Below are 10,000 nucleotides of genomic sequence, written 5' to 3' on the forward strand. Positions count from 1 at the left end.
CTGATCCTGGGTGCGATGGTGTTGAGTGTGGGTGGGAGAAGGCTGCGGGGCTGGGGGAGCCTGATGCTGGGTGTGATGGTGTTGAGTGAGGGTGGGAGAAGTCTTCGGGGATGGTGGAGCCTGATCCTGGGTTCGGTGGTGTTGAGTGTGGGTGGGAGAAGGCTGCGGGCATGGGGATGCCTGATGAGCCTGGATGTGATGCTGGTGAGAGAGGGGACAGGGCAGAGGCCGGCTGGACGTGCAGCGGGCAGGGGGAAACTTGAGCCTGGGTGGGTGGTTGTGCATCCAGGGCGGGCAGGGAGAGGTGAGACGTGGGCCTGGGCTGGTCGTCAGCGGTTCACCACAGGCAGCTGGTGGCGGTGTGGCTGAGCAGAAGCCTCCAGCAGGTGATGGCGGGGTGGGGGAGCAGCAGCCAGCCTCAAGCAGCCAGCCTCCAGCTGCTGATGGTGGGGTGGAGGAACAGAAGCCTCCAGCTGGTGATGTCAGGGTGGAGGAGCAGCAGCCAGCCTCCAACGGCTGATGGTGGGGTGGAGGAGCTGCAGCCAGCCTCCAGCAGCTGATGGCGGGGTGCAGGAGCAGCAGCCAGCCTCCAGCTGGTGATGGCGGGGTGAAGGAGCTGCAGCCAGCCACCAGCAGCTGATGGCGGGGTGCAGGAGCAGCAGCCAGCCACCAGCAGCTGATGGCGGGGTGGAGGAGCTGCAGCCAGCGTCCAGCAGCTGATGGTTGGGTGGTGGAGGAGCAGCAGCCAGCCTCCAGCAGCTGCTGGCGGGGTGCAGGAGCAGCAGCCAGCCTCCAGCAGCTGGTGGCGGGGTGGAGGAGCAGAAGCCAGCCTCCAGCAGCTGATGGCGGGGTGCAGGAGCAGAAGCCAGCCTCCAGCTGGTGATGGCGGGGTGAAGGAGCTGCAGCCAGCCTCCAGCAGCCAGCCTCCAGCTGGTGATGGCGGGGCGGAGGAGCAGGCAGCCTCCATCAGCTGATGGCGGGGTGTAGGAGCAGCAGCCAGCCTCCAGCTGGTGATGGCGGGGAGGAGGAGCAGCAGCAGCCAGCCTCCAGCAGCCAGCCAGCCTCCAGCAGCTGATGGCGGTGTGTGGGAGCAGCAGCCAGCCTCCAGCGGCCAGCCAGCCTCCAGCAGCTGATGGCGGGGTGGAGGAGCTGCAGCCAGCGTCCATCAGCTGATGGCGGGGTGGAAGAGCAGCAGGCAGCCTCCAGCTGGTGATGGCGGGGTGGAGGAGCTGCAGCCAGCGTCCAGCAGCTGATGGCGGGGTGCAGGAGCAGCAGCCAGCCTCCAGCAGCTGATGGCGGGGTGGAGGAGCTGCAGCCAGCCTCCAGCAGCCAGCCTCCAGCTAGTGATGGCGGGGTGGAGAAGCAGGCAGCCTCCGTCAGCTGATGGCGGGGTGGAGGAGCAGAAGCCAGCCTCCAGCAGCTGATGGCGGGGTGCAGGAGCTGCAGCCAGCGTCCAGCAGCTGATGGTGGGGTGGAGGAGCTGCAGCCAGCCTCCAGCAGCCAGCCTCCAGCTAGTGATGGCGGGGTGGAGAAGCAGGCAGCCTCCGTCAGCTGATGGCGGGGTGGAGGAGCAGAAGCCAGCCTCCAGCAGCTGATGGCGGGGTGCAGGAGCTGCAGCCAGCGTCCAGCAGCTGATGGTGGGGTGGAGGAGCTGCAGCCAGCGTCCAGCAGCTGATGGTGGGGTGGAGGAGCTGCAGCCAGCCTCCAGCAGCCAGCCTCCAGCAGCTGATGGCGGGGTGCAGGAGCAGCAGCCAGCCTCCAGCAGCTGATGGCGGGGTGCAGGAGCAGCAGGCAGCCTCCAGCAGCTGATGGCGGGGTGGAGGAGCAGAAGCCAGCCTCCAGCAGCTGATGGCGGGGTGCAGGAGCTGCAGCCAGCGTCCAGCAGCTGATGGTGGGGTGGAGGAGCTGCAGCCAGCGTCCAGCAGCTGATGGTTGGGTGGAGGAGCAGCAGCCAGCCTCCAGCAGCCAGCCTCCAGCTAGTGATGGCGGGGTGGAGAAGCAGGCAGCCTCCATCAGCTGATGGCGGGGTGGAGGAGCAGAAGCCAGCCTCCAGCTGGTGATGGCGGGGTGCAGGAGCTGCAGGCAGCCTCCAGCAGCTGATGGCGGGGTGCAGGAGCTGCAGGCAGCCTCCAGCAGCTGATGGCGGGGTGGAGGAGCTGCAGCCAGCGTCCAGCAGCTGATGGTGGGGTGGAGGAGCTGCAGCCAGCGTCCAGCAGCTGATGGTTGGGTGGAGGAGCAGCAGCCAGCCTCCAGCAGCTGATGGCGGGGTGCAGGAGCAGCAGCCAGCCTCCAGCAGCTGATGGCGGGGTGGAGGAGCTGCAGCCAGCCTCCAGCAGCCAGCCTCCAGCTAGTGATGGCGGGGTGGAGAAGCAGGCAGCCTCCATCAGCTGATGGCGGGGTGGAGGAGCAGAAGCCAGCCTCCAGCTGGTGATGGCGGGGTGCAGGAGCTGCAGGCAGCCTCCAGCAGCTGATGGCGGGGTGGAGGAGCTGCAGCCAGCCTCCAGCAGCCAGCCTCCAGCTAGTGATGGCGGGGTGGAGAAGCAGGCAGCCTCCATCAGCTGATGGCGGGGTGGAGGAGCAGAAGCCAGCCTCCAGCAGCTGATGGCGGGGTGCAGGAGGTGCAGGCAGCCTCCAGCAGCTGATGGCGGGGTGCAGGAGCAGCAGGCAGCCTCCAGCAGCTGATGGCGGGGTGCAGGAGCTGCAACCAGCCTCCAGCTGGTGATGGCGGGGTGGAGGAGCTGCAGCCAGCCTCCAGCAGCCAGCCCCCAGCAGCTGATGGCGGGGTGGAGGAGCAGAAGCCAGCCTCCAGCAGCTGATGGTGGGGTGCAGGAGCTGCAGCCAGCCTCCAGCAGCCAGCCTCCAGCTGGTGATGGCGGGGTGGAGGAGCAGCAGCAGACAGCCTCCAGCAGCCAGCCAGCCTCCAGGAGCTGATGGCGGTGTGTGGGAGCAGCAGCCAGCCTCCAGCGTTCAGCCAGCATCCATCAGCTGATGGCGGTGTGAAGGAGCTGCAGCCAGCCTCCAGCAGGTCATGGTGGGGTGGAGGAGCAGCAGCCAGCCTCCAGCAGCTGATGGCGGGTTGCAGGAGCTGCAGCCAGCCTCCAGCAAATGATGGCGGGGTGCAGGAGCTGCAGGCAGCCTCCAGCAGCTGATGGCGGGGTGCAGGAGCAGCAGGCAGCCTCCAGCTGCTGATGACGGGGTGCAGGAGCTGCAACCAGCCTCCAGCTGGTGATGGTGGGGTGGAGGAGCTGCAGCCAGCCTCGAACAGCTGATGGCAGGGTGCAGGAGCAGCAGCCAGCCTCCAGCAGCTGATGGCGGGGCGCAGGAGCTGCAGGCAGCCTCCAGCAGCTGATGGCGGGGTGCAGGAGCAGCAGCCAGCCTCCAGCTGGTGATGGCGGGGTGAAGGAGCTGCAGCCAGCCACCAGCAGCTGATGGCGGGGTGAAGGAGCTGCAGCCAGCCACCAGCAGCTGATGGCGGGGTGGAGGAGCTGCAGCCAGCGTCCAGCAGCTGATGGTTGGGTGGTGGAGGAGCAGCAGCCAGCCTCCAGCAGCTGATGGCGGGGTGCAGGAGCAGCAGCCAGCGTCCAGCAGCTGATGGTTGGGTGGAGGAGCAGCAGCCAGCCTCCAGCAGCTGCTGGCGGGGTGCAGGAGCAGCAGCCAGCCTCCAGCAGCTGATGGCGGGGTGCAGGAGCTGCAGGCAGCCTCCAGCAGCTGATGGCGGTGTGCAGGAGCTGCAGCCAGCCTCCAGCAGCTGATGGCGGGGTGCAGGGGCTGCAGGCAGCCTCCAGCAGCTGATGGCGGGGTGCAGGAGCTGCAACCAGCCTCCAGCTGGTGATGGCGGGGTGGAGGAGCAGCAGCCAGCCTCCAGCAGCCAGCCTCCAGCTGCTGATGGCGGGGTGGAGGAACAGAAGCCTCCAGCAGCTGATGGCAGGGTGCAGGAGCAGCAGCCAGCCTCCAGCTGGTGATGGCGGGGTGGAGGAGCTGAAACCTGGGTCGGACCTGGTCTGCAGCAGGGCCCATTACCACTCAGAAGCTGATGGCAGTGTGTGTTTAGGTCCCTGCGGGGTGGATGAGCTGAAACCTGGGTCAGACTTGGTGTGCAGCAGGGCTCAGCACCCTCCAGAAGCCGATGACAGTGTGTCTTTAACTCCCTGCCTGGTGGGAGAGCTGAAAGCTGGGTCGGACCTGGTCTTTAGCAGAGCTCAGCAGCCTCCAGAAGCTGATGGCAGTGTGTGTTTCATCCCCTGCGGGGTGGGAGAGCTGAAACGTGGGTCGGACCTGGTCTGCAGCAGGGCCCATCACCATCCAGAAGCTGACGGCGGTGTGTGTTTAAGTCCCTGCGGGGTGGGAGAGCCATAACCTGGGTCGGACCTGGTCTGCAGCAGAGCTCAGCAGCCTCCAGAACCTGATGGCAGTGTGTCTTTAATCCACTGCGGGGTGCAGGAGCTGAAACCTGGGTCGGACCTGGTCTGCAGCAGGGCTCAGCAGCCAGCAGAAGGTGACGGCAGTGTGTGTTTAGTTCCCTGCGGGGTGCAGGAGCTGAAACCTGGGTCGGACCTGGTCTGCAGCAGAGCTCAGCAGCCAGCAGAAGGTGATGGCAGTGTGTGTTTAAGTCCCTGCCTGGTGGGAGAGCTGAAACCTGGGTCGGACCTGGTCTATAGAAGAGCTCAGCAGCCTCCAGAAGCTGATGGCAGTGTGTGTGTTTTGGTCCCTGCGGGGTGCAGGAGCAGGAACCCGGGTCGGACCTGGTCTATAGCGGAGCTCAGCAGCCTCCAGCAGCTGATGGCAGTGTGTGTTTAATTCCCTGCCTGGTGGGAGAGCTGTAACCCGGGTCGGACTTGGTCTGCAGCAGGGCCCATCACCATCCAGAAGCTGATGGCAGTGTGTCTTTAATTCCCTGCGGGGTGGAGGAGCAGAAACCTGGGTCGGACCTGGTCTATAGCAGAGCTCAGCAGCCTCCAGAAGCTGATGGCAGTGTGTGTTCAAGTCCCTGCGGGGTGGGAGAGCTGAAACCTGGGTCGGACCTGGTCTATAGAAGAGCTCAGCAGCCTCCAGCAGCTGATGGCAGTGTGTGTTTAAGTCCCTGCGGGGTGGGAGAGCTATATCCCGGGTCGGACCTGGTCTATAGCAGAGCTCAGCAGCCTCCAGCAGCTGATGGCAGTGTGTGTTTAAGTCCCTGCGGGGTGGGAGAGCTGAAACCTCGGTCGGACCTGGTCTATGGCAGAGCTCAGCAGCCTCCAGAAGCTGATGGCAGCGTGCCTCTAAGTCCCTGCCTGGTGGGAGAGCTGAAACCTGGGTCGGACATGGTCTGCAGCAGGGCTCGGCAGCCTCCAGCAGCTGATGGCAGTGTGTCTTTAAGTCCCTGCCTGGTGGGAGAGCTGAAACCTGGGTCGGACCTGGTCTATAGCAGAGCTCAGCAGCCTCCAGCAGCTGATGGCAGTGTGTGTTTAAGTCCCTGCCTGGTGTGAGAGCTGAAACCTGGGTCGGACCTGGTCTATAGAAGAGCTCAGCAGCCTCCAGCAGCTGATGGCAGTGTGTCTTTAAGTCACTGCCTGGTGGGAGAGCTGAAACCTGGGTCGGACCTGGTCTATAGTAGAGCTCAGCAGCCTCCAGCAGCTGATTGCAGTGTGTGTTTAAGTCCCTGCCTGGTGGGAGAGCTGATATCCGGGTCGGACCTGGTCCACAGCAGGGCCCATCACCCTCCAGAAGCTGGTGGCAGTGTGTGTTTAAGTCCCTGCGGGGTGCAGGAGCAGAAACCTGGGTGGGACCTGGTCTGCAGCAGAGCTCGGCAGCCTCCAGCAGCTGATGGCAGTGAGTGTTTAAGTCCCTGCGGGGTGGGAGAGCTATATCCCGGGTCAGACCTGGTCTAAAGCAGGGCCCATCACCCTCCAGAAGCTGGTGGCAGTGTGTGTTTAAGTCCCTGCGGGGTGGAGGAGCAGAAACCTGGGTCGGACCCGGTCTACAGCAGAGCTCAGCAGCCCCCAGAAGCTGATGGCAGTGTGTGTGTGTGTGTGTGTTTAAGTCTCTGCCTGGTTGGAGAGCCGATACCTGGGTCGGACCTGGTCTGCAGCAGGGCTCAGCAGCCTCCAGAAGCTGATGGCAGTGTGTCTTTCATTCCCTGCGGGGTGCAGGAGCAGAAACCTGGGTCGGACCTGGTCTATAGCGGAGCTCAGCAGCCTCCAGCAGCTGATGGCAGTGTGTGTGTTAAAGACCCTGCGGGGTGGGAGAGCTGAAACCTGGGTCGGACCTGGTCTGCAGCAGGGCTCAGCAGCCCCCAGAAGCTGATGGCTGTGTGTGTTTAAGTCCCTGCGGGGTGGGAGAGCTGAAACCTGGGTCGGACCTGGCCCGCAGCAGGGCCCATCACCCTCCAGAAGCTGATGGCGGTGTGGGTTTAAGTCCCTGCGGGGTTGAGGAGCTGAAACCTGGGTCGGACCTGGTCTGCAGCAGGGCCCATCACCATCCAGAAGCTGATGGCTGTGTGTGTTTAAGTCCCAGGGGGGTGGGAGAGCCATAACCTGGGTCGGACCTGGTCTGCAGCAGGGCTCAGCAGCCTCCAGTTGCAGATGGCAGTGTGTGTTTAGTTCCCTGCGGGGTGCAGGAGCTGAAACCTGGGTCGGACCTGGTCTATAGCAGAGCTCAGCAGCCTCCAGAAGCTGATGGCAGTGTGTCTTCAATTCCCTGCGGGGTGCAGGAGCTGATACCTGGGTCGGACCTGGTCTGCAGCAGGGCCCATCACCATCCAGACGCTGATGGCAGTGTGTGTTTAAGTCCTAGTGGGCTGCAGGAGCTGAAACCTGGGTCGGACCTGCTCTATAGTAGAGCTCAGCAGCCTCCAGAAGCTGATGGCAGTGTGTCTTTAAGTCCCTGCGGGGTGGGATAGCTGAAACCTGGGTCGGACCTGGTCTGCAGCAGGGCCCATCACCATCCAGACGCTGATGGCAGTGTGTGTTTAAGTCCTAGTGGGCTGCAGGAGCTGAAACCTGGGTCGGACCTGCTCTATAGTAGAGCTCAGCAGCCTCCAGAAGCTGATGGCAGTGTGTCTTTAAGTCCCTGCGGGGTGGGATAGCTGAAACCTGGGTCGGACCTGGTCTGCAGCAGGGCCCATCACCCTCCAGAAGCTGTTGGCAGTGTGTCTTCCATTCCTAGTGGGGCAGGGGAGCAAAGACCTGGGCAGAGGAGCGCCTGTCTGCATCCGATCCGGCCCCTCAGCAGCCCGCCGTGAGCCTTAGAGAACCCCCCCCCCCCCCCAGCGGGCTCCAGGAACCGGGCCCTGCGTCGGACCCAGCTCAGTAAGGCCCTCCCTCGGGCCCTGCAGCAGGTGGCCCCGTCTATGCAGTCGAAAACCCCGCGAAAATCGGTGTAGAAACGCCCGAGAGGCGTGGTGCGGTTCCCCCGGCCGGTACCGGGTCCGGACCGGTCCGGAAGTCCACCCAGAACACTGCCTGGGGCTTCTGGGCGGCTCCCCAGGCGCAGGCAGTCGAAAACCGCGTGAAAATCGGTTCAGAATTGACAAAACGGCGACCTCGTCGCTCCAAAAACTAAGTCCAAACTAAGCCTTTCGCTTATCGCTTAACGCTTAAGGCGGTCGGCCTTATGGCCAGTAAATGAAAAGTGCCTGCGCCCCTGGAGGTTTTGGAAGGTGCGAGCGATGACCATGCTCGGGTTAGTAGGTGAGGCCATCGGAAAACCAGCGTGAGTTGGCGGGTTTGGGTGGCAATCTATTCCAGGCAGAGTCGACTATCTCTGGGCATCAATTTTGGGATTTTTCCGGCTCTGGTTCTGGGAGAAACGCAGGGGCAAAGTGCACGAGCCGCGGCCGATTTTGGTGGCCTGTCCCTGGGCACAAAGTCTGAGGAGTGTGGGCCTGGTTCTCCGAAAAATACCAGTCTGCTGGAGCTCACTCCCATGGCTCCAGGGGGCACGGCACACCCCCCGGTAGCCGACCAAAGTGCTCTACTCGGGCCAGACTCGGACCCACGACCCGGGGTGAGAACCACAACTACTGGTCATCCTTTTGACCTCCAGGGGGCGCGGCAGAGCCTCCCCAGTCCGACGCAAGTGCCCCACTTGGGCCATACTCAGACCCACGGCCCGGGGCGAGAACCACAACTACTGGTCATCCTTTAGACCTCCAGGGGGCCCGGCACAGCCTCCCTAGACCGACACAAGTGCTCCACTTGGGCTGTACTCTGACCCAAGTCCCGGTGCGAGAACCACAACTACTGGTCATCCTTTAGACCTCCAGGGGGCCCGGCACAGCCTCCCTAGGCCGACACAAGTGCTCCACTTGGGCTATACTCTGACCCAAGTCCCGGGGCGAGAACCACAACTACTGGTCATCCTTTTGACCTCATGGTCATCCTTTAGATCTCCAGGGGGCCCGGCACAGCCTCCCTAGGCCGACACAAGTGCTCCACTTGGGCTATACTCTGACCCAAGTCCCGGGGCGAGAACCACAACTACTGGTCATCCTTTAGACCTCCAGGGGGCACGGCACACCCCCCGGTAGCCGACCAAAGTGCTCTACTCGGGCCAGACTCGGACCCACGACCCGGGGTGAGAACCACAACTACTGGTCATCCTTTAGACCTCCAGGGGGCCCGGCACAGCCTCCCTAGTCCGACACAAGTGCTCCACTTGGGCTATACTCTGACCCAAGTCCCGGGGCGAGAACCACAACTACTGGTCATCCTTTAGACCTCCAGGGGGACCGGCACAGCCTCCCTAGACCGACACAAGTGCACCACTTGGGCCATACTCTGACCCAAGTCCCGGGGCGAGAACCACAACTACTGGTCATCCTTTTGACCTCATGGTCATCCTTTAGACCTCAAGGGGGCACGGCAGAGCCTCCCTAGTCCGACACAAGTGTCCCACTTGGGCTATACTATGACCCAAGTCCCGGGGCGAGAACCACAACTACTGGTCATCCTTTAGACCTCAAGGGGGCACGGCAGAGCCTCCCTAGTCCGACACAAGTGTCCCACTTGGGCCATACTCAGACCCACGGCCCGGGGCGAGAACCACAACTACTGGTCATCCTTTAGACCTCCAGGGGGCCCGGCACAGCCTCCCTAGTCCGACGCAAGTGCTCCACTTGGGCTGTACTCTGACCCAAGTCCCGGGGCGAGAACCACAACTAATGGTCATCCTTTAGACCTCCAGGGGGCACGGCACAGCCTCCCTAGTCCGACACAAGTGCTCCACTTGGGCTATACTCTGACCCAAGTCCCGGGGCGAGAACCACAACTACTGGTCATCCTTTAGACCTCCAGGGGGCACGGCAGAGCCTCCCTAGTCCGACACAAGTGTCCCACTTGGGCTATTCTCTGACCCAAGTCCCGGGGCGAGAACCACAACTACTGGTCATCCTTTAGACCTCCAGGGGGCACGACACAGCCTCCCTAGTCCGACCCAAGTGCTCCACTTGGGCTATACTATGACCCAAGTCCCGGGGCGAGAACCACAACTACTGGTCATCCTTTAGACCTCCAGGGGGCACGGCACAGCCTCCCTAGTCCGACACAAGTGCTCCACTTGGGCTATACTCTGACCCAAGTCCCGGGGCGAGAACCACAACTACTGGTCATCCTTTAGACCTCCAGGGGGCACGGCACAGCCTCCCTAGTCCGACACAAGTGCTCCACTTGGGCTATACTCTGACCCAAGTCCCGGGGCGAGAACCACAACTACTGGTCATCCTTTTGACCTCATGGTCATCCTTTAGACCTCCAGGGGGCCCGGCACAGCCTCCCTAGGCCGACACAAGTGCTCCACTTGGGCTATACTCTGACCCAAGTCCCGGGGCGAGAACCACAACTACTGGTCATCCTTTAGACCTCCAGGGGGCACGGCACAGCCTCCCTAGTCCGACACAAGTGCTCCACTTCGGCTGTACTCTGACCCAAGTCCCGGGGCGAGAACCACAACTAATGGTCATCCTTTAGACCTCCATGGCAACAGGGGGATGTCAGACCCCAGCTCATCCCAGGTTGATGCCTCA

Source organism: Nothobranchius furzeri, unplaced genomic scaffold, assembly GCF_043380555.1.
Source record: "Nothobranchius furzeri strain GRZ-AD unplaced genomic scaffold, NfurGRZ-RIMD1 Scf101, whole genome shotgun sequence".
NCBI lineage: Eukaryota > Metazoa > Chordata > Actinopteri > Cyprinodontiformes > Nothobranchiidae > Nothobranchius > Nothobranchius furzeri.